The sequence below is a fragment of the Lagenorhynchus albirostris genome, chromosome 2 (genome assembly GCF_949774975.1).
Source record: "Lagenorhynchus albirostris chromosome 2, mLagAlb1.1, whole genome shotgun sequence".
Classification (NCBI taxonomy): domain Eukaryota; kingdom Metazoa; phylum Chordata; class Mammalia; order Artiodactyla; family Delphinidae; genus Lagenorhynchus; species Lagenorhynchus albirostris.
The window spans coordinates 23,209,142-23,234,540 of NC_083096.1; the positions used below are offsets into that span (position 1 = coordinate 23,209,142).

The 25,399-nt window shown below is 46.1% G+C and overlaps 1 pseudogene; it reads right to left on the reverse strand.

Moving 5' to 3' along the window:
* Positions 1–22,793: 22,793 nt before the first annotated feature.
* Positions 22,794–23,264, reverse strand: LOC132515375 (cytochrome c oxidase subunit NDUFA4-like; annotated as a pseudogene).
* Positions 23,265–25,399: the final 2,135 nt, after the last annotated feature.

Here is a 25,399-nt window from a genome sequence, read left to right on the forward strand (position 1 = left end):
GAAAAGGAAAGGAGGGAAAAAAAAGAAAACATTTTTAAAACCAAAAACCAAAGCTGGAGTCTCAGGCAGGCTAAGCTCTGGTGACTAAAAAGGCTGATGAGGTCCCCCCTGCTCCCCTCACAGTGGGCTTGGCCCCAGGGCTATGGGGCCCTGGTGAGTGCTCAGCCTGGAAGGGAAGGGTGGCCAGAGGGTTGCAGCTTGCTCCCATTCAGCTACTTTGGAATCTATACTTGCCTGAGGCTATTCCCAGGGCAGAGAATCCACTTCAGCCAAACTTAATCTAAACAGCCTCTCCTCCCGGTTGAATAAACACACTTGCTTTCTCTCTCACTTGTTGAGAACCTCCTCCTTGCTCAGCCAGACTCCTCTCCCTTGATGGTGGGAAGGCTCAGGCAGGGGCTCACAGAAGATTTTGCCCTGGAATCCATTTTTACTATCTGTGCATCAGAGTGTGAACCAATAACTTTGCCTGTTCTGTACCAATCACAAAGAAGCTGTTTTTGCCAGCCCGCGTGTTACGGTTGGTGATCTGCGGGAAGATGGCAGGAAGCAGGGAGAAGAAAGCTTGGGAGGTAGCCTGTCCTGGGGTTAGTCCTGCCCTCTGAGACCACACAGCAAGTCAGCGCTCACTCTACAAGACCACTGTTGCCGTGTCTTCTCTCAGTGTCTTCTCTTCTCCAGGCCAAACGTCATGGTAGAATCAGGGGAAGCTCTCTGACTGCATGTCATGTAAAGTCTCTCACTTAATGGTTTTATGAAATGGAAGTTTCTTCCCATAACTGGCTTACATACATTGTCGAGTCAGCTTTGTTTTACCTTGTACATTTTTTTTTTTTTTTTTTGGCTGTGCCGCGAGGCTTGTGGGAATCTTAGTTCCCCGGCCATCGAATCCATGCCCCCTGCAGTGGAAGCCCAGAATCTTAACCACTGGACCTCCAGGGAAGTCCTACCTTGTCTGTCCTTCATTACAATATTTTGATTTATGTTTATGTATAAAAATATTTATATATTAAATTTTATTTAAAGGTAGTTTGGTGATTATTCATAGCCAATGATTTTGTTGCAGGAAGGAAGACCTGTTCCAGGGCCCGAGAGTGGGCTCTTGTGTAACATTCAGGAATGAATTGTCCGAGGAGACACATGGCTGACAAAGCAAAACACTTTACTGGGAAGGGGCGCCGGGGCGGAGATCAGCGGCGTAAGGGACCGCAGGGGAACTGCTCTGCCACGTGGCTCTCAGTCTCGGGTTTTATGGTGACGAGGTTAGTTTCCGGGTTGTCTCTGGCCAATCATCTTGCTTGGTCCATATTTGGTCTGACTCAGAGTCCTTCCTGGTGGCACACACACCTCTCAGCCAAAATGGATTCCAGCAAGAAGGATTCTGAGGGACTTCTCTGGTGGCACAGTGGTTAAGAATCAGCCTGCCAATGCAGGGGACACGGGTTCGAGCCCTGGTCTGGGAAGATCCCACGTGCTGCGGAGCAACTAAGCCCGTGCGCCACAACTACTGAGCCTGTGCTCTAGAGCCCGCGAGCCACAACTACTGAGCCCACGTGCCACAACTACTGAAGCCCGCGCACCTAGAGCCCGTGCTTGGCAACAAGAGAAGCCACCAGCCCCTGCTCACCGCAACTAGAGAAAGCCTGTGTGCAACGAAGATCCAACGCAGCCAAAAAAAAAAAAAGATAAATAAATAAATACATTAAAAAAAAAAAAAGAAGGATTCTAATTCTGAGAGGTTGGTAGGACATATTATGCGCTGGTGTCTTCTGCCTCCTTTTGGACCCTCCCGAATTCTCCCGATTCCTTCACCCTGTTACTTAGAGGGACCTCCCGTTGTGAGGCAAGTCAGGCAAGCGGTTATCATCATTCCTGGCCAAGATGGTGGTTTTGGTCAAAGGTTCCCTAACAACTTTGTGCTTTAAAGAAAGGTTGAAGCAGTCTTATCTGGGAAGGGTGAGGCAGGAATCGGGAGATGGAGAGGTGAGGCTCTGGGGGCCTTGGGGCTGTTTTTGGACAGCTTTTTAGAATGATGTTACTCTTACTTCCTCCCTCCCCGGTGCTCATCCCATCTCCCAGTGGGCAGCAGAATCCCAGCCCAGGCCTGGAGGACCTACCCACGCCACAGGCTCCCTGAACCTTTCATTTGATAAACCGTTCTATGTAAAACTCTCAGACCCTCCTCTGCCCCAGTCATATTACCTCACCTTTTCCTCCTTTCTCTTTCTCTTGGGTTTGGACAAGCTTTAAGAGTAGGAGTAAATAAATCATGTGAGTTAACTAATTAGGGATCTGGTGGGGGTGGGGGGGCGGGGTCATTGATCCACCTACACTGGTTCAGAGCCTAATCAAATAACTGTTAAAGGAAATGAGCTTACTGTGCTCTGCCCCAGGATACCAAACAAACATGCCTGGCTTTCCAGATAATCCTCAAATGAGAGAATGTTTCAGCTAGGTTGCCTATGGCCACAGGTAATAAAAGACAAAGCTCAACTCACTTCAACAATAAGGACAGCTATTGTCTTGCATACTCAAGCCCTAGTGCGGGGGGCCAATGTCAGGGTGGACACCTTCCAGAGCCTCTGGCTCTGTTTCTCTGTGAGCTTCTCACTCAGCCCTCCTCTGGGTGCTGGATTCTTCTTCAGGCTGGTGCAAGATGGCAGCCCAAATTCAGTCTCGTGGTCAAATAGGAGAATTTTCACAGGAGGAACGTGAGGCTAACTTCCCAGAAGCCATCACCTCATTGGCTTAAATTAGGTCGCATGCCCTTGCTGGACCCACTCACTTCAAGGGAGATGTGAGTACCCGGAGACTCATCAGACCAGCTCCTAAAGCTAGTGATAGTTTAACTTCCCCTGAAGCTCGTGGGCTGCATGGGATGAGCATGATACTGGAATTCAGAACTCCAAACTTGGAGTTCTTTTAGGAGGGAGGGGTGGGCAACCAGAGATGGTTCTAGATCCTTCCCATTCTTGGTTACCTTCTTCTGAGTCTTTTGTTGAAATTGACCTTGAATGATGAGAACAACTTGAATACACAGAGAGGAAGGGGGAGAAGGGAACTGTTATGTGAACATGGAAGGATTTCTTAGGAAGTCAGTGGCTCTGTCCGTTGGAGGGGGTGGGCTGATCTGTGGAAATGACCCTCTGACAACTGGACAAGAATGAGTCATCTGGTTATTCCACCCTGAGAAACATAAACAACGTGACTATCCAAGACCATTAGTCTCATTTCATATTTACTCAATGGCCTCCTTAATTCAGTTTCTCAAGTAGATTTTCTTACCAAGAAGACAATGTTCACAGCGGACAGCGTAGTTTCTCCGATCTTGTCAATTAAATGTTAAATGTCATGTTCCTCATTCTAAATTAATAAATAGTCATTCTGGTTCCCCAAGTCATTTCTTTGGAACTTCAGTTAAATCAATTTGCTAAGGCCTGATCATCCCTGGTGAATTGAGGACATTTGAGCCTCCTGAACTGAATAACCAGAACATATGTTAAAATACCTAGAAAAGTGTAGGTGTGTTGGGCTTCCCTGGTGGCGTAGTGGTTGGGAGTCCGCCTGCTGATGCAGAGGACACGGGTTCGTGCCCCGGTCCGGGAGGATCCCACACGCCGCGGAGCGGCTGGGCCCATGAGCCATGGCCGCTGAGCCTGCGCGTCCGGAGCCTGTGCTCCGCAACGGGAGAGGCCACGACAGTGGGGGGCCCATGTACCACAAAAAAAAAAAAAGAAAAGAAAAGAAAAGAAAAGTGTAGGTGTGGAATATTATCATGATCGTGATTGTGTCTGCTGGTATTAGGTTCTGGGTGATCATAAAAGAGGGACAACGAGATGAGCGGACCCATCCTAATAATAATTTCCTGTTTTTAATCTGACTACACAGACCTGGTTGGCCAAGATGGCAAACGATAAGTTTATAGGTAATAAGACTGTCCAGGAGACATCTGGACATTTTCTGTACACGTTTCAAAAGATCAGGATGGGAGCTTCGGTAACCTACAGTCCATGGAACTCTGTCCTGTGTCCTGGCCCCACAGGGGTTAGCTTAGCTGCCTTGGAGGGCAACCATGGTTGTAGAAAAACTTTAGCTATTGTATACACCCTTAATTAGTAAGTCAGTGAACACTTATAAATGTTATGTGGACACCCTGAGGAGGTATGAAAATAATAGCATGAATATACAACCATTCCATTATCAGAAATACTGGGTTTGACAGAAAAAACAAACTTTCTTGAAAATAGAAATTCTATTTGCTGATATAACAGGGTTGCTGTCACTTTAGGCACAAGTAGATCCAGTTGCTCAAACAAAGTTCTCGGGGACACTCTCTCTCTCCATCTGGCCTAGCTTACCCCTGCTGTGCTACTTCATCGCAGGCACCATGACTGGTGGTTCCCCTGGACTCATGTCCTCCTGGCTTGGCGACTCCAGATGAAGGAGAGTCTCTCCCAGTCTCCTAAATTCATCTCAGGGAAGCCTATGTTTGGCTCTAATTAGGTCAGATATCCCTTTCCGAACCAACTGCTATGGCAGGAGGATAAGGTACAATGATTGGCCCATTCTGGGTCAGCTCTACCAGTCCATATGGGCTTCTGGTAGGGGACGTGTTTTGCCATTACCATTCGAGATCCTTTTGCAGCCCTGTGCAGTTGTTTGCAGGGGATATCATGCTAGGGATGTAGGAAGGCTGACAGTGTAGGAGACTGCATTCCAGATGTTTACAAGCTCTGTCCTTGGCTGGGGGGAGGGGAGAACTGATTAGCATCCGGTTTCATTTCCCACTCATTGAGGAACTTGCTGGGAAGGGGCAGCTTGAGAAGAACTAATGGGACTGACCTTAGCATTTTGGTTCTGTGCTAAGGGAGACTAAAGCCCATTTGTGTAGAGTGTATGAATTATGACTCAGTACCAGCTCATGAGGTCTGCCAGCATCCTAATATGCAGGCCATCTTATCCTATTTACATGAATATATTTGGTTGCCTAATTTGCAGGTACATAAAACCTACAACCAGCTTGGGGTAGGGGATGACCCGCCGTCCCGGACACCCACCTAGAAGTTAAGGTACGTGTGGCCTTTTACCCCAACTCCAAAGAAAGGTGTGTGTTTTACATAAAAAGAGTTTAGATAATTTTATACTGGGTAATCTTTGTTGAGTTGAATAATCCTGTAACAAATATAAGTAATTTGAAAAGCTGCCTCTGGTTGGTTTCCACTAATTACATCAAAGCTGGTGACTGTAACGGGGTTCCTGTAGGTTGGCCTACGCCAGGCTCACCCCGTTTTGCCTCAGGTTGGGGTCCACATTACAACCACTTGGCCCCTTGAGGGAGTGCAGAGGAGGAGAAACGTCCCCTCAGCAGGGCTGGAGTTCATCCCCAGCACTGCTGGTGCCCACGCTCCCCTCCCAGGAGGCCCAGCTGCACAAAGGCCAGGATTGTCTCTCTGGTTTTCCTGGAGGCTGAGGGCAAAGCTCCTCCCACACCTGCTTCCATACAACTGGCTGAGGACAGTCTGTAATTCCAACAGTTTTTTATTTCTCTGCAGTTGTTGCTCAGAAGAGTGGGAGGCATTTAGAACACCTGCCCCGTTTGGCTTCAAGGCAGTCGTTAAAGGAGGGTGGAAGGGCTGTCATTTCAGATCTGAGACACTGAGGGCGGGGACAGAGCCACCGTCCCACAGGCAGGTCCGGGCTGCGGCTGCACTGGATTCCTGAGCCATCCCAGGCTCGTTACCGCCCACCAGGGCAGGAGAAGTCCCACCTGCAGCAGACAGCCTTTTGCAGAAGGATCTTAGCTGAGAGAAGTTTTTGAAAAGTAGAAAGTAGCCTCCGGGCCTTGGCTTTGGCTGCGCGCACCGCTCAGCGTAGGGGCCCAGGCAGGGGGTCTCCTTGAGATGACTAGGATCACTTCTGGCGCTGGACCCCATTAGCTCGTCCTAAGGAGTGCGAATAGCAGCTGGTGAATTGCAGAGGGCCAGAGACGTTTCAGCTCCGAGAATCCCTTTTTCTGTTTTCAGTACTGTTAGGACTTCCAGAAGAGGGCAGCACACTTTAGGGCTTATTGCATCAGCTATTTTTGCTTCTCCCTTGCTAGCTTTTAGGCCTGCAGAGCATTTACCTGAATAATAGTCATAATAATCCTAATACCAGCAGTTTGCCTGTGCGAGGGCCTGGCTCACATCCATCATCTTGTTTGAACAGTCCTGGTAATCCTCTCTGAAGGGTCTCCAGGGCATCTGGAGCCAGCACTTCTGAGGCCCTTTGAGGCCCAGGAACCTGGGGGTGAGGTGGGGAGCGGGTGTGTAATTTGACGAGGGTAGAATCTTCCCTGGAACTCTCAACCCCAGCCCCCAGTGCAGGGCCTTCTGGCTGACTGATGGCAGCTTAACAGGCCAAGATGTATCTTTCTTCTTAGGCCCTGCAATCCTTCAGAGTAAGGGTTGTGCGTTTTCTGCTCCACATTTTGTTAGATGATGTATCTGCTCTGGGGGCTGGGTGCTATCAGCATGGAAGGCTGGCTGTGCAGCGCCTACTGGGACAGTGTCGGCAAGGACTCCAGGCTGGTGGGGAAGAGAAGGCAAGGGGTCAGGGCTGCCCACCCACCTGCCTACTGTCACTCTGCACTGCAGACTGGGCAACACTGGAGATGGGTGGAATACTCTTTTTTGGGGGCTGTGCCACGTGGCTTGTAGGATCTCAGTTCCCCAGCCAGAGATTGAACCCAAGGCCAGGGCAGTGAAAGCCCGGAATCCTAACCACTAGGCCTCCAGGGAGCTCCCAAATTGGAATACTGTTGAGCCAGGCCTGGGCCAGGCCCTGACTCTGGGGCCACCAGGCTCTTAAAGATAAGTCAAATAAACAAGTTCAATTAGAAGGAGTAGAGGAAATTGGTGGAGAAATTCTTTAAGTGCATTGTTAAAAAGCAGGTGAGTGTAGGTGGTTAGGCAGGCGAGTGAGCAGGAAACAGTGACATGTTCAAATAAGGTGGCACTCCCCCCAGTGACAGTTGGAATTCATGCTTAGGAATCACAAAAAGAGGCTGTCAGGCAGTGGGGACAAAGGCAGGCTTTTCCTGGGAGGGGAAGGGCAAGATTCCACGGTGGGTGGGGATGAAATACAAGTGATTCTCAAAGCCTGTGCAGAGATACCCCCGTTGTATGCATCCAGTGCAAATGAACTTGAGACCTTGTTTCCCACCTGTCCTGGACCCTGTGGAAAGTCCTAGAGGTAATCAGGAGCCTCTTTGGAGCAGAGCATGGCTGGGAGGGGGAGTAACTTTTAAGGAGTGTGTGTGGGGGTAACCCTGTGTCTGTACAGGGGCCAGTAACAGCTCATGCAACCTGTCAGTGTAAACTGAGCAGTCAGCTGGGCTGAGAAGTTTTCCCACAGAATTTCTCTGCTGGGTCAGCCAGGGCCCCATCCATTTGACAGAACAGCCCCCGCAGGTGGAGAGGCAGATGACCATAGGCCTGGTTTACTAACAGTTACACCCCTGTATCTACAGCTCTGGTGCCCCCGTCATCAGCTCATCAGGCACAGCTGAATGGCGCCAGGAGCGCTCACTTAGGAGTCCAACCACGTGGGCTGAAGCCTCAACCCCACCGCTCCCGAGGCTGGTCCCTCCTCTCTGGGCCTTGGCGGTTCAGGTAGAGCTAGAGAACAGTGAGTCATCCCTCCCTCTCTCTGCAGCACCTTTAAGGGAGATGGACTAAAATTGTCTCCCTGCCCAACTCCCTTTCCGGCATTAGAGCTTTGGGAAAGGCGTAAAATACTTGAAGTTTCTTGGACAAGCTGTTATTACCTTTCCTTCATCAAGTTCAGGCCTGTAAAGCATGTGAAATTAAAGACAGCAGTAACAACGTGCACTCAGAGAGGTTTTTTGCTTTCAGGGCACCCCTATTATTTCATTTGAAACAGTCACGTGATTCCACAGGTATTTATGGGGGAGGGAGTAGGCGGCTCTGGAGCTTTACTGGGTCCCAGGCAATTGTGCTGGTGCCTCACCTGTGTTCTCGTTGCATCTTTGCAGTCTCACACCTGGTCACCTGGCCCCTTGGCATCAGGAGCCCAATTTGTTAGATGAAGAAAATGAGATGCAGGGAGATTAAATGAACTTGCCTGCTTCACCTCTGGTCCTTTTTTCTGCTGCTTTTGTTGCAAAGAGGCAGATAGAAATGAATCAATGCTAAATTAAGGCCATCTGCCCATGGCAACCCTGTAGACTCCTCGACCCCTGCAATTCTGACCTGAAGCACATGCGAAGAATCACAACAACAGGCTGTAAATAATTTAAGAGGATTGCACCCTGTACTCAAATCTCCTGAAGGGCATTGAGGAGGGGCCAATTTGTAATTCCCAGCTGTACCTCTAGTGACTCCTTTCTTGGTTCCCTAATTCCATCCCAGGTTCTCCTGGGCTCCACCTTCAACACCCGCTCCCAGCCCTCTACTCTCACCCAGCCCAGCTGGCTTTTTCTCCCCTCTTCTCTTCTCTGTTTTGTACTCTTCTTATCACTTAGACTTTTAAATTTTATACTCGCTGAAAGAGGTCTTTCAGATTTAGATTTATGGCCTGGGTAACTGTGCATATATAAAAAGGAAAATATAAATGAAAAAAATGTATTAAGGTATGTTCCAGGCATTGGGACTCCCCTGGCGGTCTAGTGGTTAAGACTCTGTGCTTCCACTGCAAGGGGCACGGGTTCGATCCCTGGTTGGAGAACTGAGATCCCCATGCTTCACGGCACAGCTGAAAAATTAAAATTTGAAAAAGAAAAAAGATATGTTCCAGGCAATGACAACTATGTCATCATTGCCATCTGCTGACAGCAATTGTAAGACATTCTCATGTCAGAATTACACCCCTGTGACCCACCACCTTGCTGAAGAAACAGAATCATTCCCAACACTATTGGAGGCCTCTGGGCCCACCTCCGTGACCACGCCTCTGTCCTTGCCACCCCAGAGGCAGCCATTCTCCTAGATTTTGTGTTTATCATCCCCTTGTTTTCCCTCCCTACAGTTTTACCAAATATGTAACCTACACAATACATTGTTTGGTCTTGTTTTTGATGTGCTTCATAAATGGAATCATATCATATATATTCTTCTGTGACTTGCTTTTTCATTTTATTTTATTTTTAAAATATTTGTTTGTTTTGGCTGCACCGGGTCTTAGTTGCGTCACGTGGGATCTTCCTTGTGGCATCTTTAGTTGTGGCATGCGGAGGTCTTTTAGTTGCGGCATGTTGACTTCTTAGTTGCGGCATGCAGACTCTTAGTTGCAGCATGCATGTGGGATCTAGTTCCCTGACCAGGGATTGAACCCAGGCCCCCTGTATCGGGAGCGCGGAGTCTTATCCACTGGACCACCAGGGAAGTCCCTTCATTTTATTTTAAGACAGCCATATTGAGATATAATTCACATACCATATACACAATTCACCCATTTAAAGTATACATTTTAATGGTTTTAGTATATTCACAGATATATGCATCCATCACCACAGTCAATTTTAGAGCATTTTCATCACCCCAAAAATAAACTCTAGTTATCACTCTCCTTTCTCCCCAGCCCCAGCCCCAGTCTCAGTTCTAAGCAACCACTAATCTACTTCCTGTCTCTAGGACAGAAAAAATAGGACTTGCCTATTCTGGCCTTTCATAATATGTGGTCTTTTGTGACTGGCTTCTTTCGCTTAGTGTGATGATTTCAAGATTCAGCCGTATCACAGCATGTATCAGTACTTCATTCCTTTTTATCACGAAATAATATTTCATGGTATGGATATGCCACATTTTGTTTATCTATTTGTCCGTTGATGGAGACTTGCTTTTTTTTTTAAAATAAATTTATTTATTTTTACTTCTGGCTGTGTTGGGTCTTCATTGCTGCACACAGGCTTTCTCTAGTTGCGGTGAGCAGAGGCTTCTCTTCATTGCAGTGCACGGGCTTCTCATTGTGGTGGCTTCTCTTGTTACGGAGCACGGGCTCTAGGTGCGTGGGCTCAGTAGTTGTGGCGCACAGGCTTAGTTGCTCCGTGGCATGTGGGATCATCCTGGACCAAGACTCGAACCCGTGTCCCCTGCATTGGCAGGTGGATTCTTAACCACTGCGCCACCAGGGAAGGCTGACTGGCTTTTTTATTTTATTACTTATTTATTTATTTATTTTATAAGTATATTTATTTTTGGCTGCGTCGTTGGGTCTTTGTTCCCGCGCACGGGCTTTCTCTAATTGCGGCGAGTGGGGGCTACTCTTCGTTGCGGTGCGCGGGCTTCTCATTGCGGTGGCTTTTCTTTTTTGCGGAGCACAGGCTCTAGGCACGCAGGCTTCAGGAGTTGTGGCTCACGGGCTCTAGAGCGCAGGCTCAGTAGTTGTGGCACATGGACTTAGTCGTTCCATGGCATGTGGAAGCTTCCCGGACCAGGAATCGAACCCGCGTCCCCTGCGTTGGCAGGTGGACTCTTAACCACTGAGCCACCAGGGAAATCCCTGACTTGCTTTTTTAAATTGAACATTATGTGAGATTTATCCACACAGATGTGTAAAGATGTTATTAATTTCCATTGTAGTCCATATAGTCTGTGCATAAGATGAACACTGAAGCTGTTTCTAGTGTTTTGCTGTTATAGATTATTTTGCTCTAAAGATTCCTGTGGTTTCTCCTGGAACACATATGTGAAGGTTTCTCTAGGGTATAACCCTAGGAGTGGAACTGCTGGCTGATAGAACCTTCTATGATGATGGAAATGTTCAATTCTGTGTTCTGCACTGTCCAGCTCAGTGACTAGTAGCCACATGTGGCTCCTTGAACACTTGAAATGTGGCTCATGTAGCTGAGGGGTTGAATTTTAAACTTTTTAAACTCATTTAAGTAGCCATTTATGGCTCGTGACTGCTGTATTGGAGGAGCAGCTGTCTAGATAGACTTTCTTATTCTATTGCCAGCAAAGGCTGCTGGTCTTTCCTTCTTACCCTGAATACACTGAGGGAATGAACATGAGTTTTGTTCTTGCTAATCTGTGGACTGGACTGAATATCTAGGTTCAGGGACATTCAAGGGGAAGGAAAGGAGGAGGAGGGAGAGGAGGGGTCATGGTGGCAGTCCCTAACCTTCAGACTGCGACTTCAGCCCTAGCCCTGGGGAGCCAAAGCCAGAAAGCAGTTGAGGCCGGGGACACTCACGTGGCTCTGCCGAGCAGGGGTGTGAGGTGGGCTCCGCTTCACTGGACATTGGGGTCTCAGACACGGCTGATGTCACAAAATCCACTCCAAGGTCATACTAGGCTGGAGCATGGGATTTCAAACAGAAGACAGCATCCCACTCGGAGACTGCAGGCTTCTCTTGTTATTTAGTTAAGCTGGGATGACAGAGCTGGAAAGTGTTCTTTAGGGACAAATGCTTGAGACCTGATCCCCTTTGCAGCTTCCTGTTCTGGCATCAGAGGTCACTGTGTCCTTGGTCTCAGATGTCACAGTACCGAGATCTCCAGCCCTCGTCACTGTGTCTCCCTGACTGTATCTGGGTTGCTCTTTCCACCACCTTAGACATGATGTCACCTCTGTATCACGTGCTGGGGACACTGTTTGGCTTTGAAGTTCCTAAGAAAGAGCCAACCCTGATGGATCTCTCTTTTTAAAAAATTTTTTATTGGAGTATAGTTGATTTACAATGTTGTGTTAGTTTCTTCTGTACAGCAAAGTGAATCAATTATACATATACATATATCCACTCTTCTTTAGATTCTTTTCCCATACAGGTCATTACAGAGTATTGAGTAGACTTCCCTGTTGGTGGGAGTGTAAATTGGTGCAGCCACTATGGAGAACAGTAAGGAAATTCCTTAAAAAACTAAAAATAGAACTACCGTATGGTCCAGCAATCCCACTACTGGGCATATATCCTGAGAAAACCATAATTCGAAAGGGTACATGCACCCCAATGTTCATTGCAGCACTATCTACAATAGCCAGGACATGGAAGCAACCTGCTGGATCTCCTTCTTGCAGAACTTGAGCAAACTGTAGACAGTCTCCTTGTGATTGTGTAACGTCCCAGATGCCTCTGTGGAGGGACCACGGTGGCTGCTTTCTTGAGAGGGTGGCCGTGTTCTCTGTCTCCTGGGCTGCTCCAGCCTTTTTTCTTTTTGTGACCTTGAGTGGGTCCACCCCACTGGCTAAGGGCTAGAGGGAAGATGATTTGGGGGTTGACTTGTCCCTCTCCTACTCCCTCTTTTATCTATCTATCTATTTATTTATATTGAAGTATAGTTGATTTACAATGTTGTGTTAGTTTCAGGTGTACAGAAAAGTGACTCAGTTACATATATATATATTTTTTTTTTTTCCTTTTTCGTATTCTTTTCTATTATGGTTTATTACAGGATACCGAATATAGTTCCCTGTGCTGAACTCCCCTTCTCCCTTTCACATCACCTGCCCTGTCCTGGGGATGGCAGGTGTGCCTCCTCCTGGGGGTTCTGTCCTTCCCGCTTCTTTCCCTTCTTTCCTTCCAAGCCTGTGGCTGTGAGGAGTGGCCTGTGGTCGCCATCCAGACACGGTTATCCACATGTCATATCAACTTAGAGTGGCCCTCAAACACAGGTGTCCTTGATAATCGCCCTCTGACATTGTGGTCGCTGCGTCTTCCTGGACATACTGGTCACGCCCACTGCACGACCACGTACATCCTCTGTGGCCCTCGGAGACCTGCTGTGATACACATCCCTTATCCCTCAGCCCCCAACAGCTGCTGTCCAGGGCAGGGCACGGATCCCCCCCACAAGGCCTCCACTGCAGGGAACAGGCCAACCCTTGGAGGGCAAATGGGTATTTTTCCTTCTCTTTCTGCAGGTTGACTTGATCTCTCTCTTCCCATCTGCCCCATCTCCCAGGGCCTCTCTGGGCTGTCTTTCTGGCCCCTTTTCAGATTTCTTCTACAGCACAGAAAGCCTAGGAGTCAGTCTTGAGTCAGACCCTTCAGAGAGGATGATGATTTCAATTAGCAACCCCAAGGCTCTCCCTGGGGCTTGGGGAGGGTCTCTGTGAAGACTCCCATCAATTTCAGTGGAAATTTATTCACACCCAGGTGACTCTGACCTCAAACTGAAGGTCTCCTCATTGCCCTCACTGTCCCTGTACTTATGGAGCCCTGCAGTATGCTCAGGGCCAGGCTGAGAGGGAAGAAAGGGAGAGGGAGCTTGAGGGAAAAAAAGATCGTTTCTGATCTTGAGAACTTTCCATCCAGCTGGGGACCCTAGACTAACACACAGTGAAAGAATATGAATAAGAGTAACCTCCTCTGTTTGCTAGCGCTTAGTGGTTTCCTGAGTGTATTCACATGATTCAGCTCGTCTCAGCCATTCCCCAGGACGTGCCCCTAAAGCCCAAGCGCAGGACGGCAGAGGGTGGGGGTTTGTTCTCAGGGGTCTGTGGTGTAGCCCCGTGTGGCTTGTGTGCAGCTTTAAAATCTGAAGTCTGGTGTCCTCTTAAATCATCACGAGGACTTCTCATTCTACTCCATACTAAGTCTGTGTTGACACAAATGTAAAAACAACACGCTAAATGATTGTTCTCGGAGTAAAACAGAGGCACTTATTGATGCTGCAGCCAGAGAGGCAGGGACGCCTCCCACTAACCTCAGCCCAGCCCGGGGGGGATGCTTACTACTGTTGAGATGCCAGGGAGATAGTACAAGTGATCCCTAGGGGCTCCCTGGGTGGAGTACGATCCCTCTCCTGTGGACAGTGAGGAGGGACCAGCCTAGTTCCCTGGCTCCGGAGTGGTAGGGCTGCCGCTTCATTCCAGCTCTTTGGACTCTCCTGATCCAAGGCTTGTGCAACCGGCCTGACCAGCAGGGAGCCAGGGGTACAAAACAGGAACACTCTTCCTCTTTCTGCCCAGCCTTGGGTGTACAGCAGGGAGGTTTTTTTGCTGAGACATGGGCAGTAAGTGGCTTTTTCTTCCATGGTTACAGCACGTTGCAAAGACAAAGAACAAACCCTCAGTAATTTAGTTTTGATCATCTTGGGAGTTGCCAGTGGACTTCTGGAGGCCTGAGTGACAGCTGCAGAAGGGCACCCTGCCCCACTTCCCTCCCACCAGCGCTGGTCTCCGGATTTTATCCATTTTAGTTAACCCCCAGCCTCCGAAACACCTTGGGAGAGCCTTCCATGGGGCCTGCAGGTCCTGATGCCCCAGCTACACCGGCTTGGACCCAGGACTTCTTCAGGTATGCTCTCAAGCCCAGGATCTGTAGAGGCCCTCTTACCATCCTCTGCTTAGCCCACTCACCTAACTCACCTTCACTCCCCATGCCGTCCATAAAACATTTTCGACCAGGGATCGAACCTGCACCCCCTGCAGTGGTCTTAACCACTGGCCCACCAGGGAACTCTCATGCCCTCTGTAAAGTGTAACCACCCAGAACCCACCAGAACCCTGCACACTTTTGCCTCCATACTTGACATGTTTTTTTGTGTTTTTAAAAAATATTTATTTATTTATTTGGCTGCATCAGGTTTTAGTTGCGCACGCAGGACCTTCGTTGCGGCATGCGGGATCTTTCGTTGTGGTGCGCGGGCTTCTCTCCAGTTGTGGCATGTGGGCTCAGTAGTTGTGACGCGTGGGCTCTAGAGCACGCGGGCTTAGCTGCCCCGCGGCATGTGAGATCTTAGTTCCCCGATCAGGGATCAAACCCTTGTCCCCTGCATTGGAAGGAGGATTCTTAACCACTGGACCAGCAGGGAAGTCCCGACCTGTATTTTTTACCCAGAATCAGTTGTTCCCAAACCTGATTGTGATTTGTTATTGCACTTAACGTAATTTAATCAATATCATGTAAACTGGTAAAATCTGAGTGCAAAAGGTTGTTTTGGAAAATTAACCTAAACGCTTTGGAAAGATTTAATAAAGGCAAATCATACAAAAAAATTTTTAGATGTAGATGAGAGGAAAAGATAGGGGGAAAGATACTGAAGAGCCAGGATTCTGAACTCAGATTGCCTCACAAGCGTCTTTACCACTTCCCCTCACTTTAAAGAAATGGAGACTGGAAATCCTCAGGGATAAATTATGGACACGCTTCCTGTGAGAAGAGGACTCATAACTCCCAATGGCAGATCTACAAGCACAGCCTTGACTCCACAGTAAAGGAATGGAGGAATATTTATGTGATTTACATAAAAATAAAATGTTTAAGGGACACTTCCTTTTAAGTGATTTCACTCTGTTTTGATTAACACAACGGCTTCCAGGTTTGAAAGTGTTGGATAAGAGGGCTCTGACACACTGAATTATGGGAGGATGGCGGGGTGCTGCCTTGCCAGACCGCTGGAATTCAGAGAATGAGGCCCGTGGGAGCCTGTGGAATCAGTGGTACTTGGACTAAGTCTTAAAGGAAGGTCAACTCTGGGGGCCGCCATTTTCATAGAGCCACGTTCCTTTTCTTACTGGTCCTCATTGTGCAGGGTCTACTCCTCCCATTCAGGCATGAACAACATCAAAGCAGGGACTAGATGTGGTTTTGCCCCCCATTGTGTCTCCATAGCGCCTGGCACACAGGCTCTCAGCTAACATCGACCCATGAATGAATCAATGAAAGGGTCTCATGAACACCAGAGAGGTTCAGTGCCCGGCACACAGGCTCTCAGCTAACATCGGCCCATGAGTGAATAAATGAAAGGGTCTCATGAACACCAGAGAGGTTCCTAGGTCACCTGTGTGTGTTTTAAGAGGGACTTAATTTTTTTTTAGAGCAGTCAGGTTCACAGCAAAATTGAGAGGAAAATATGGAGAGTTCCCACATACACCTGCCACCACACAGGCTTAGCTTCCCCATTACCTACATCCCCAGCAGAGTGATACATGTGTCACAACTGATGAACCTCTATCGACACATCATCATCACCCAAAGTCCATAGTTTACATCAGGGTTCATTCCTGATGTTTTATATTCTATGGGTTTGGACAAATGTATAATGACGTGTATCCACCTGTATAGTATCATACAGAGTGTTTTCACTGCCTTAAACATTCTCTGTGCTCTGCCTATTTATCCCTCCTTCCCCCAACTCCTGACCACCAGTGATCTTTTTACTGTCTCCATAGTTTTGCCTTTCCCAGAATGTCATAGAGTTCGAATCACACAGTATGCAGCCTCTTCAGATTGTCTTTAACTTAGTCACATACAGTTAAGATTCCTCCATGTCCTTTCATAGCTTGATAGCTCCTTTTTTTTTTAAGCATTGAATAATATTCCATTGTCTAGATGTACTACAGTTTAGTTATCCATTCACCTACTGAAGTTTTGTTGCTTCCAAGTTTTGACAATTATAAATAAACATCTTTACAGTGCTATAAACAGTGTACAGGTTTTTGTGTGGACGTAAGTTTTTAACTCATTTGTGTAAATACCAAGGAGCGTGATTGCTGGATCATATGGTAAGAGTATGTTTAGTTTTGTAAGGAACTACCAAGCTGTCTTCCAAAGTGGCTGTACCACTTCGCATTCCCACCAGCAGTGAATGAGAGAGTTCCTGTTATTTTTACATTCTCGCCAGCATTTGATGTTGTCAGTGTTCCAGGTATTGGCCATTCTAATAGGTATGTAGTACTGTCTCATTATTGCTTTAATTTACACTTCCCTGATGGCATGTGATGTAGAGCATCTTTTCACATGCCCGTTTGCCATCTGTATATCTTCTTGGGTGAGGTGTGGTTACCTGTGTTTTAATGAGTCCAAATCTTAATCTTCTGAAGGTAGAACAAGAAGGAATGTTCTGAGAACTCTCCCTTGGAGCTACCTGGAAACTGCCTGATGAAGTGGCATCGTCACTGATGTTTACTTTACATGTCCTGTTTCACTTGTCACATCGGGCACCCACACTGCCCCCGACTTAGCATGCAGAGCATAGGAGCTAATATAGACCAGCATGTAGAGCATAGGAGCTAATATAGACCAAATATGAAGTGTTAAACAAAAAGGTAGAACAGATATTAGGTATTAGTATATTATAGTACCAGTGGAGTCCCTGACTTTAAAAAAACCTCATTAAAAAGTCAGCGTTGGGCTTCCCTGGTGGCGCAGTGGTTGAGCGTCCGCCTGCCGATGCAGGGGACACGGATTCGTGCCCCGTCCGGGAAGATCCCACATGCCGCGGAGCGGCTGGGCCCGTGAGCCATGACCGCTGAGCCTGCGCGTCCAGAGCCTGTGCTCCGCAATGGGAGAGGCCACAACAGTGAGAGGCCCGCGTACCGCAAAAAAAAAAAAAAAAAAAAAGTCAGCGTTAAGGTACAGCTAGACTAGGGAGCAGTTATTTGCATTATAAGAACGTCTTCACTTTGCAAATAAAGCCTACAGAGGTGGATTAAAAAGCAGTCTTCTCTAGCAACTTTAAAAACAGTGTAATTTACAGTTAAAATATTTTCTGAATTTAGAAGTAATTATTGTAAGGCCAAATCTGTCGGATCAATCTACGTTTGTGTGTGCTTGTATGTGTGTGGTGAGTGTGGGGTTGTTCCTGAACAGGCTTTTGGTTCCTCTGATAGGGGTCATAGACTTGGCCATACACATCCAGAGCTCAGATAGTGTCCCTCAGAGCTGGTATATCTGTAAAATAGGCATAATAAAACTGTGAGCAGTGTTGGGAAGATATATGTGAAGTGGGCTGAATAATGGCCTCCAGAGATATTAGACCATAATCCCTGGAACCTGTAAATTTAAAATTATTTGGAAAAAGGATCTTTGCAGTTATGATTAAGCGAAAGATCTTGGGCTGGGGAGACTATTTTGAATTACCTGAGAGAGCTCTAACTATAATCACATGTGTCCTTATTAGAGGGAGACAGAGGGAGATTTGACCACACACAAAGGAGAAGGTGATGTGAAGATGGAGGAAAGAGATTCGAAGATGCTGGCCTTGAAGATTGGAATGATGTGGCCACAAGCCTAGGAATGCTGACTTGTGGATTCTCTCCTAGAGCCTCTGGAAGGAGTGTGGCCCTGCTGACACCTTGATTTTGGCCCAGGGACACTGATTTCAGATGTCTGGTCTCCAGAACCCTGAGAGAATACATTTCTGTTGTTTTAAGCCACCAAGTTTGTGTAGTTTTTGATAGTAGCCATAGGAAACTTTATACAATATATAAATCAAATAGCACAGTGCCTGGATGCAGAAAGTGTTTAGGAATCCAACAGATCTTGGTTCGAATTATCTCCTCATCCACTTGCTATGTAACTGTGGAGAAATTATTTAATCTCAGTCTAAACCTTAGTTTTTTCACCTGTAAAATGGGAATAACAGCAACTGTTTCACAGGATTATTATGATGATTAAAGCAAAAAATGTACAGTGTTTAGGATAGCAGAATTTCCCAGCCTTGGCACTATTTTGGGCTGGATAATTCTGTGTTGTGCTGGGCATTGTAGGAAGTTTAGCAGCATCCCTGTCCTTTACACACTCAGTGCCACGGTACACCTCACCACAGTGGTGATACTCAAAACTGTTCCCAGACATCGAATAATAACATATTCCCTGGGGGGCAAAATTGCCCTAGTTGAGAGCCACTGGTGTGGAGCCTGACTCCTAGAAAGTGCTCAACAGACAGTAAGTATTATTATTTGCTGAATGAGTGGGTCTTTTAGGAGGGAAGTGGAGCGTGGTGCTTAAGAGCATGGGCTCTGGTCTCAGACTGTCCGGGTTCTGATCCCAGCTGTACCACTTACCAGCTCTGTGACCTCGGGTACATTATTTAACATCTCTATGCCTCTGTTTCTCATCTGTAAAAAGGGAAAAGAATATCTACTTCATAGGGCTACTGTAAGGATTCGATGAAATGATCCAGATACAGCATTTAGAATGGAGTCTGTCATATTGTAAACGTCAATAATAATAATAATAACAATTGCTACTGTTATTTGCTATCTCTGAACAAGCAGTTGGGAATCAGAATGTGAGCACAGTTTGGGTTGGTCTTGCCCAAGAATGAGGCAGCCCTTCCTAACTTTACCCTTAATCCCAGCTCTGCAGTAAGTCTGTGCAGGTTGCCTCCTGTCCCAGCAGCTTCTTGGGGGCCTGGTCATAGCAATTAATTGATCACTGCATTTAGAAGGAGTCTGTGTCATGGGCAGAATTTGCCCATACTACTGTTTTCATACTGGCCTGGTCAGACCTCTGCAGAGGTAGTGCGTGGGCAGAGGGCAGTCCTGTCCTCCAGGCTTCTCATATACAGGTGGCTCTGAGGATGCTTGAGGCCAGCCATATGGCCAAGGCCAGGATTCCATGTTTAATAGTAAAGATAGGGACACTAACGTACTTTGTGGGGTACTGACCCAGGCGCTATATGTGTGCTGGGAACTTAAATTCCTGCTGTCTGGTACCTCAGAGCCAAATAGGAATACAGACAAAAAACATGGACAAGTTCTCGCAGGACCGTGATCTAAATATGCTGATGGCGGAGGCACAGGTGCCTGGCATGCATCTAGGGCAGTAGGTAACCCCATTCTGGGGTGCTGGATTAATCAGGGTCTGGTTCAGCTGCATAAAACAATAATATACAAAATAACAGAGGCTAAGAAAATTTATTTCTCTCTTACTGCAAAAGCAGTCTTGAGTTAGGCAGCCCAGGTTGATAGGATGCACCATCAACTGTTAAGCCCTAGTCCACACCTTAACGTTCCTTAACCCCAGGCATTGTTTAAAAACTAAACATTTTTTTAATTGGTAACTATATTCTTTTTTTTTGAATTTTATTTATTTATTTATTTTATACAGCAGGTTCTTATTAGTTATCAATTTTATACATATTGGTGTATATATGTCCATCCCAATCTCCCAATTCATCCTAAAAACTAAACTTAATTTTAACTGACTTGATCCCTACCCTAAACTTAACCCTAACGCTAACCCTAACTTCAACCCAACCCTAATCCTAACCCTACTCTAACCTGATTCCTAACCTTACCCTTCATGCTAACCCTACCCCCACCTCAAACTCAACCTGAACGTCAACTCTAGCCCCGATCTCCCTCGAATTTTAACCCTAACTGTAACACTGCCCTAATGTTAACCTTAACTTTAACTCTAAATCCAGTCACAACTCCAACCTTGTATTAGTCAGGTTCTCCAGAGAAACAGAACCAATTAGATGTGTATATATAAAGAAAGATGTATTTTCAGGAATTGGCTTACATGATTATGGAGGATGGCAAGTCCAACATCTGCAGGAAGAGCTGGTGTTGCAGGTCAAGTCCAAAGGTTGTCTGCTGGCAGAATTCCCTCTTGCTCAGGAAAGGTCAGTCTTATTCTATTCAGACTGTCAACTGATTGGATGAGGCCCACCCACAGTATGGAGGGCAATCTGTTTCACTCAAAGTCACTGCTTTAAACATTAATCTCATGCAAAAACACCCTCACTGGGACTTCCCTGGTGGCACAGTGGTTAAGAATCTGCCTGCTAATGCAGGGGGCACAGGTTGCATTCCTGGTCTAGGAAGATCCCACATGCCACGGAGCAACTAAGCCTGTGCGCCACAACTACTGAGTCTGTGCTCTAGAGCCCACGAGCCACAACAACTGAGCCCACATGCTGCAACTACTGAAGCCCACATGCTCTAAGGCCCATGTGCTGCAACTATTGAAGCCTGCACTCCTAGAGCCTGTGCTCCACAACAAGAGAAACCACCACAATGAGAAGCCCATGCACCACAATGAAGAGAAGCCCCTGCTCGACACAACTAGAGAAAGCCTGCGCACAGCAACGAAGACCCAATGCAGTCAAAAATAAATAAATAAAACAAATAAAAAATTATATAAAAAAACAAAAACACCCTTACAGACACAGACACATTCAGAGTAATGTTTAATCACATATCTGGCCCACCATGGCCCAGCCAAGTTGACACATAAAATTAACCTTCACAAACCTCAACCCAAATCCCAGCCCTAATCCTAATCTTCTCCACAAAGAGTTCATTCTCCCTACTAAGCTGATACCTCCGCAGATAGGCTGGTTGACATGATGAAAGAGGTCCACTTGGTGGGTGAAGTGGGTGTGGACACAATGGGTCTCATGAAGCCAGCCTACCTTGGCACAGGGGGTTAACAGCCGGCGGGGAGGGGAGTGCAGAACCACAGCAGGAACGTTGTGTTCTCAGACCCAGGCCCACCAGGCAGCATGAACACTGGTGGTATTGCTGTATAAAGTGGTGTAACTTCAGAATGCTATGTTACCATTTGGCCTTCATGTTGAGTTTAAGTACAATTGTAGCAAACTCTGCTGATTTTTATTTCACAGGCTTAGATTTAATGGCTTTTGAATTCATCTTCTCAACCTATGTAAATTATCTACTGTGGTCTCAAATCCAGCAATTTTTATAAGAGGACTGTGGTGTTTTTTGTTTTTTCTTTTGAGGACTGTAATTTTTGTAGGAGGATTTTATACCAGCTTCTGTTAGCACTGGCTCACTGGGCATGGACCCAATAGAAGATTCAAATGAAGAATGAAAGAGCATTAGTGAAATTCATAGGAACAAGGAACACTTTTTAGAGAGCAGAAGAAAAGCAATAGATGGCCCTGTTTTGGTACAATTCAACAAATGTTTTTTTGGATACATGCAAAGAACTGAGATTGGCACTGCTAGAAATCAAATACAAGAGAAATGGTTACCAGGCATGGGGATGGGGAAACTGGAGAGGAGGTGGCAGGATCAACACACAAATCACTTCCCACACCCTCATTCTGTGCTTCAGTGTTACAGTATCAGAAAGGCCTTCCTGTGCACTCTACGGAAAAAGACAACCCTCCTGTATGAGTCCGGGTCCCACGGGAAACAGAAGGTACATTCCACAAGGATTTTGAAGAACATTAATGAAGAGCTGGGAGTAGGGAAAGGAAACTAGGGATAGTGAGGCACCCAGGGACCAGCTTCACTGAGAGGCTGTTCCCAATCCCAGACCTGAAGAGGTAGGAGGAGGGAATGGGAGTCTCAGCATCTCGTTAGAGCTGGAGTGGCCTAAGAGGCACTGTTGTCTAGAGCTGCAGTCCTGAAGGGATGCAGCCCCTGCCAGGACCGAGGACAAGGGGAAGCTGAGAAGACATTCCCTCTCTTCCCACCAATGGTGTGTTGAAACTGGCTTATACTGGTTCATCAGGGCCCACGGTAAGCATCTCTTTCCAACTCCGACATCAAGATGGCTGTTTGAAATCTCTCAAGGTGGAGTATTTACACCACAGAAATGGGCAAATGCTACAAATCAGGTTGCTTTTCCTTGGAGAGCTGGTTGATAAACACTTACTGCCACACCACTGCCCCCCATTCCCTCATCTCCTCTTTCTGCCTAAGCCAATAGGAAGGCAGAGGGTGAGGGAGCTTGGGTGAAAGAAGCCTTGTAGGCCAGTCCCTGGGGCATGGAACAGGGCTGAGAGGGAGGACGATGGGTGAATTGTATGGGAGGGAGGGACAGTAAGCAGAGAATAACCAGCACAGCCCACTGTCACTTTTGATCCCTTTACCCTGTTCTAATTGTTTTAAGGAACTCATCACCACCAGCCATATTGCAGGTTCATGGTTGACCACCTGGCTCTCTCCCTAGAGGGGAAGCTCTTGGAGAAAAGGGACTTTGTTTTCTTTTCTAACATGTCTTTAGTACTTCCAACAGCAACAGATTCTCAGTAACTTTTTTTTTTTTTAAGTTTCAGATTATTTATTAATCTGAAATTTAAGTTTCAGATTATTTATTAATCAGTGTAAACCCCAACACAATACACCAACATGATCACGCATTGAGAGGGGAACTATTTCCTGGTCAAGTGCAAAATTGTGCAGATGGCTTCTGGAAGACCTTCATTCTAAGCAGCTTTATAGTGAAACGTTTCATTTAGAAGTCTGGACCTTCTTTCTTCACTTTGCTGTAATCTACATTCACTGGGTAGAACTTGTATTAATCATTGGGGCCCACTTTGTTCCAGGGTTCTGGGTTATTCTTTCTGTCCCAACTGACATCTGGGTTGAACAATGCCAGACATACAGTGCTCCTGTAGTCTGGCATACAGTGCCCCTCCAGTACCTCCTGCTCCAATAAATACGAAGAGGGGGATCAAGCTAGGATGATTCTTGGCCTGACCAATGATCTGGTGGAGCACGGTTGTGACACAGGCCTCGAGTAAATAATTTTGTTGAATGAAAGAGTATAAGGCAGAATTTAAGTGGCTTAAGAGGAGTGCTGGGTTATGCAGAGGAGAGATTCCATCTAGCATGGAGTGTGAGGCACCCGTGCAACACCCAGGGAGAAAGGTCTAGCAGGCAGGTGGAGAAACAGAGGTTAGGGTTGAAGATACAACCTGATTGAGGATTGTGTCAGATTGAGGGCCTGATCATGGAGGATACCAGTCTGCTGGATATCACTGGAAGAACGTCAAAGGAGGGGACAAAGGCCAAAGACAAGCCAAAGGAGAGGGGAAGGGAGAACCAAGGAAGCAGACAGAGAAGGTCCAGACAGAGAAACAGACAAATGAGCATGAGGTGTGGAATTTAAGGAAGGAGCATGTCAGAGAGAAGGAAGTGATTGATGCCAGTAAAAACTGGCATTTAGTGAACACTCAATCCATATTTGTGCTGAATGAGGTTGAAATGAAGCCTGAGATATGTCCACTAGACTGTATAATGAGGAAATTACTTGTGACCTACAGGAGTCATTTTAATAAAGAGGTGGATTCAGAAGCCGGATTCCTCTGAGTTGAGAAGTGAATGGATCACTTTAAAAATTAAGTATAATGCTACAACACAGATGAAACTTGAAAACACGCTAAGTAAGAAAAGCCAGTCACAAAAGACCATGTATTGTGTGATTGCACAACTCTGTGAATATACTAAAAACCATTGAATTGTATACTTTAAATGGGTGAATGTACTGTATGTGAATTATATGTCAATAGAACTGTTATTTAAAAATTTGTTATGCTTATACAACTCAATATCAAAAACCAAACAACCCAATCAAAAAATGGGCAGAAGACCTAAATAGACATTTCTCCAAAGAAGACATACAGTTGGTCAGTAGGCATATGAAAAGATGCTCAACATCACTATTAGAGAAATGTAAATCAAAACTACAATGATGTATCACTTCACACTGGTCAGAATGGCCATCATCAAAATGCCTACAAATAATAAATGCTGGAGAGGGTGTGGAGAAAAGGGAACCCTCCTACACTCTTGGTGGGAATGTAAATTGGTGCAGCCAGTATGGAAAACAGTATGGAGGTTCCTTAAAAAACTTAAAATAGAGTTACCATATGATCCAGCATTTTCACTTCTGGGCATACACCTGGAAAAAACTCTAATTCAAAAAGATCCATGCATCCCAATGTTCATAGAAGCACTATTTACAATAGCCAAGACGTGGAAGCAACCCAAGTGTCCATCAATAGATGAACGGATAAAGAAGATGTGATATATCTATACACATCTATCTATCTATCTACCTATCTATCTAAATCAGCCATAAAAAAGAATGAAATGGACTTCCCTGGTGGTCCAGTGGTTAAGAATCTGCTTGCCAATGCAGAGGACATGGGTTCAATCCCTGGTACGGGAAGACCCCACATGCCGTGGGGCAACTAAGCCAATGTGCCACAACTACTGAGTCTGTGTGCCACAACTACTGAGTCCGTGCTCTAGAGCCCATAAGCCGCAACTACTGAGCTCGTGTGCTGCAGCTACTGAAGCCCACGTGCCTAGAGCCTGTGCTCTGCAACAAGAGAAGCCACCGCAATGAAAAGCCCACGCGCCGCAATAAAGAGTAGCCTCTGCTCGCCACAACTAGAGAAAGCCCACACACAGCAATGAAGACCCAGTGCAGCCAAAAAAAAAAAAAGAAACAATGCCAAATGCAGCAACATGGATGGACCTAGAGATTATGATACTAAGTGAAGTCAGACAGAAAAACACAAATATCATCTGATATCACTTACATGTAGAATTTAAAATATGATATAAATGATGAATCTATTTACAAAACAGAAACATACTCTCAGAGATTGACTTATGGTTACCAAATGGGAAAGGGGGCAGGGAGTGATAAATTAGGAGTTTGGGATTAGCAGATAAAAACTACTATATATAAAATAAACAACAAGGTCCTACTGTATAGTATACGGAACTATATTCAGTATCTTGTAATAAACTATAATGGAAAAGAATATGAAAAAGAATCACTGAATCACTTTGTTGTACACCTGAAACTAACACAACATTGTAAATCAACTATACTTCAATAAAAATAAATAAAAATTGATTATGAAATATTTTTACTTACAAATACATACCCTGTATTTCATCTGCTCTTAGACACCATCAATTGTCAGAAGCATCTTTTTTTTTTTTTTTTGGC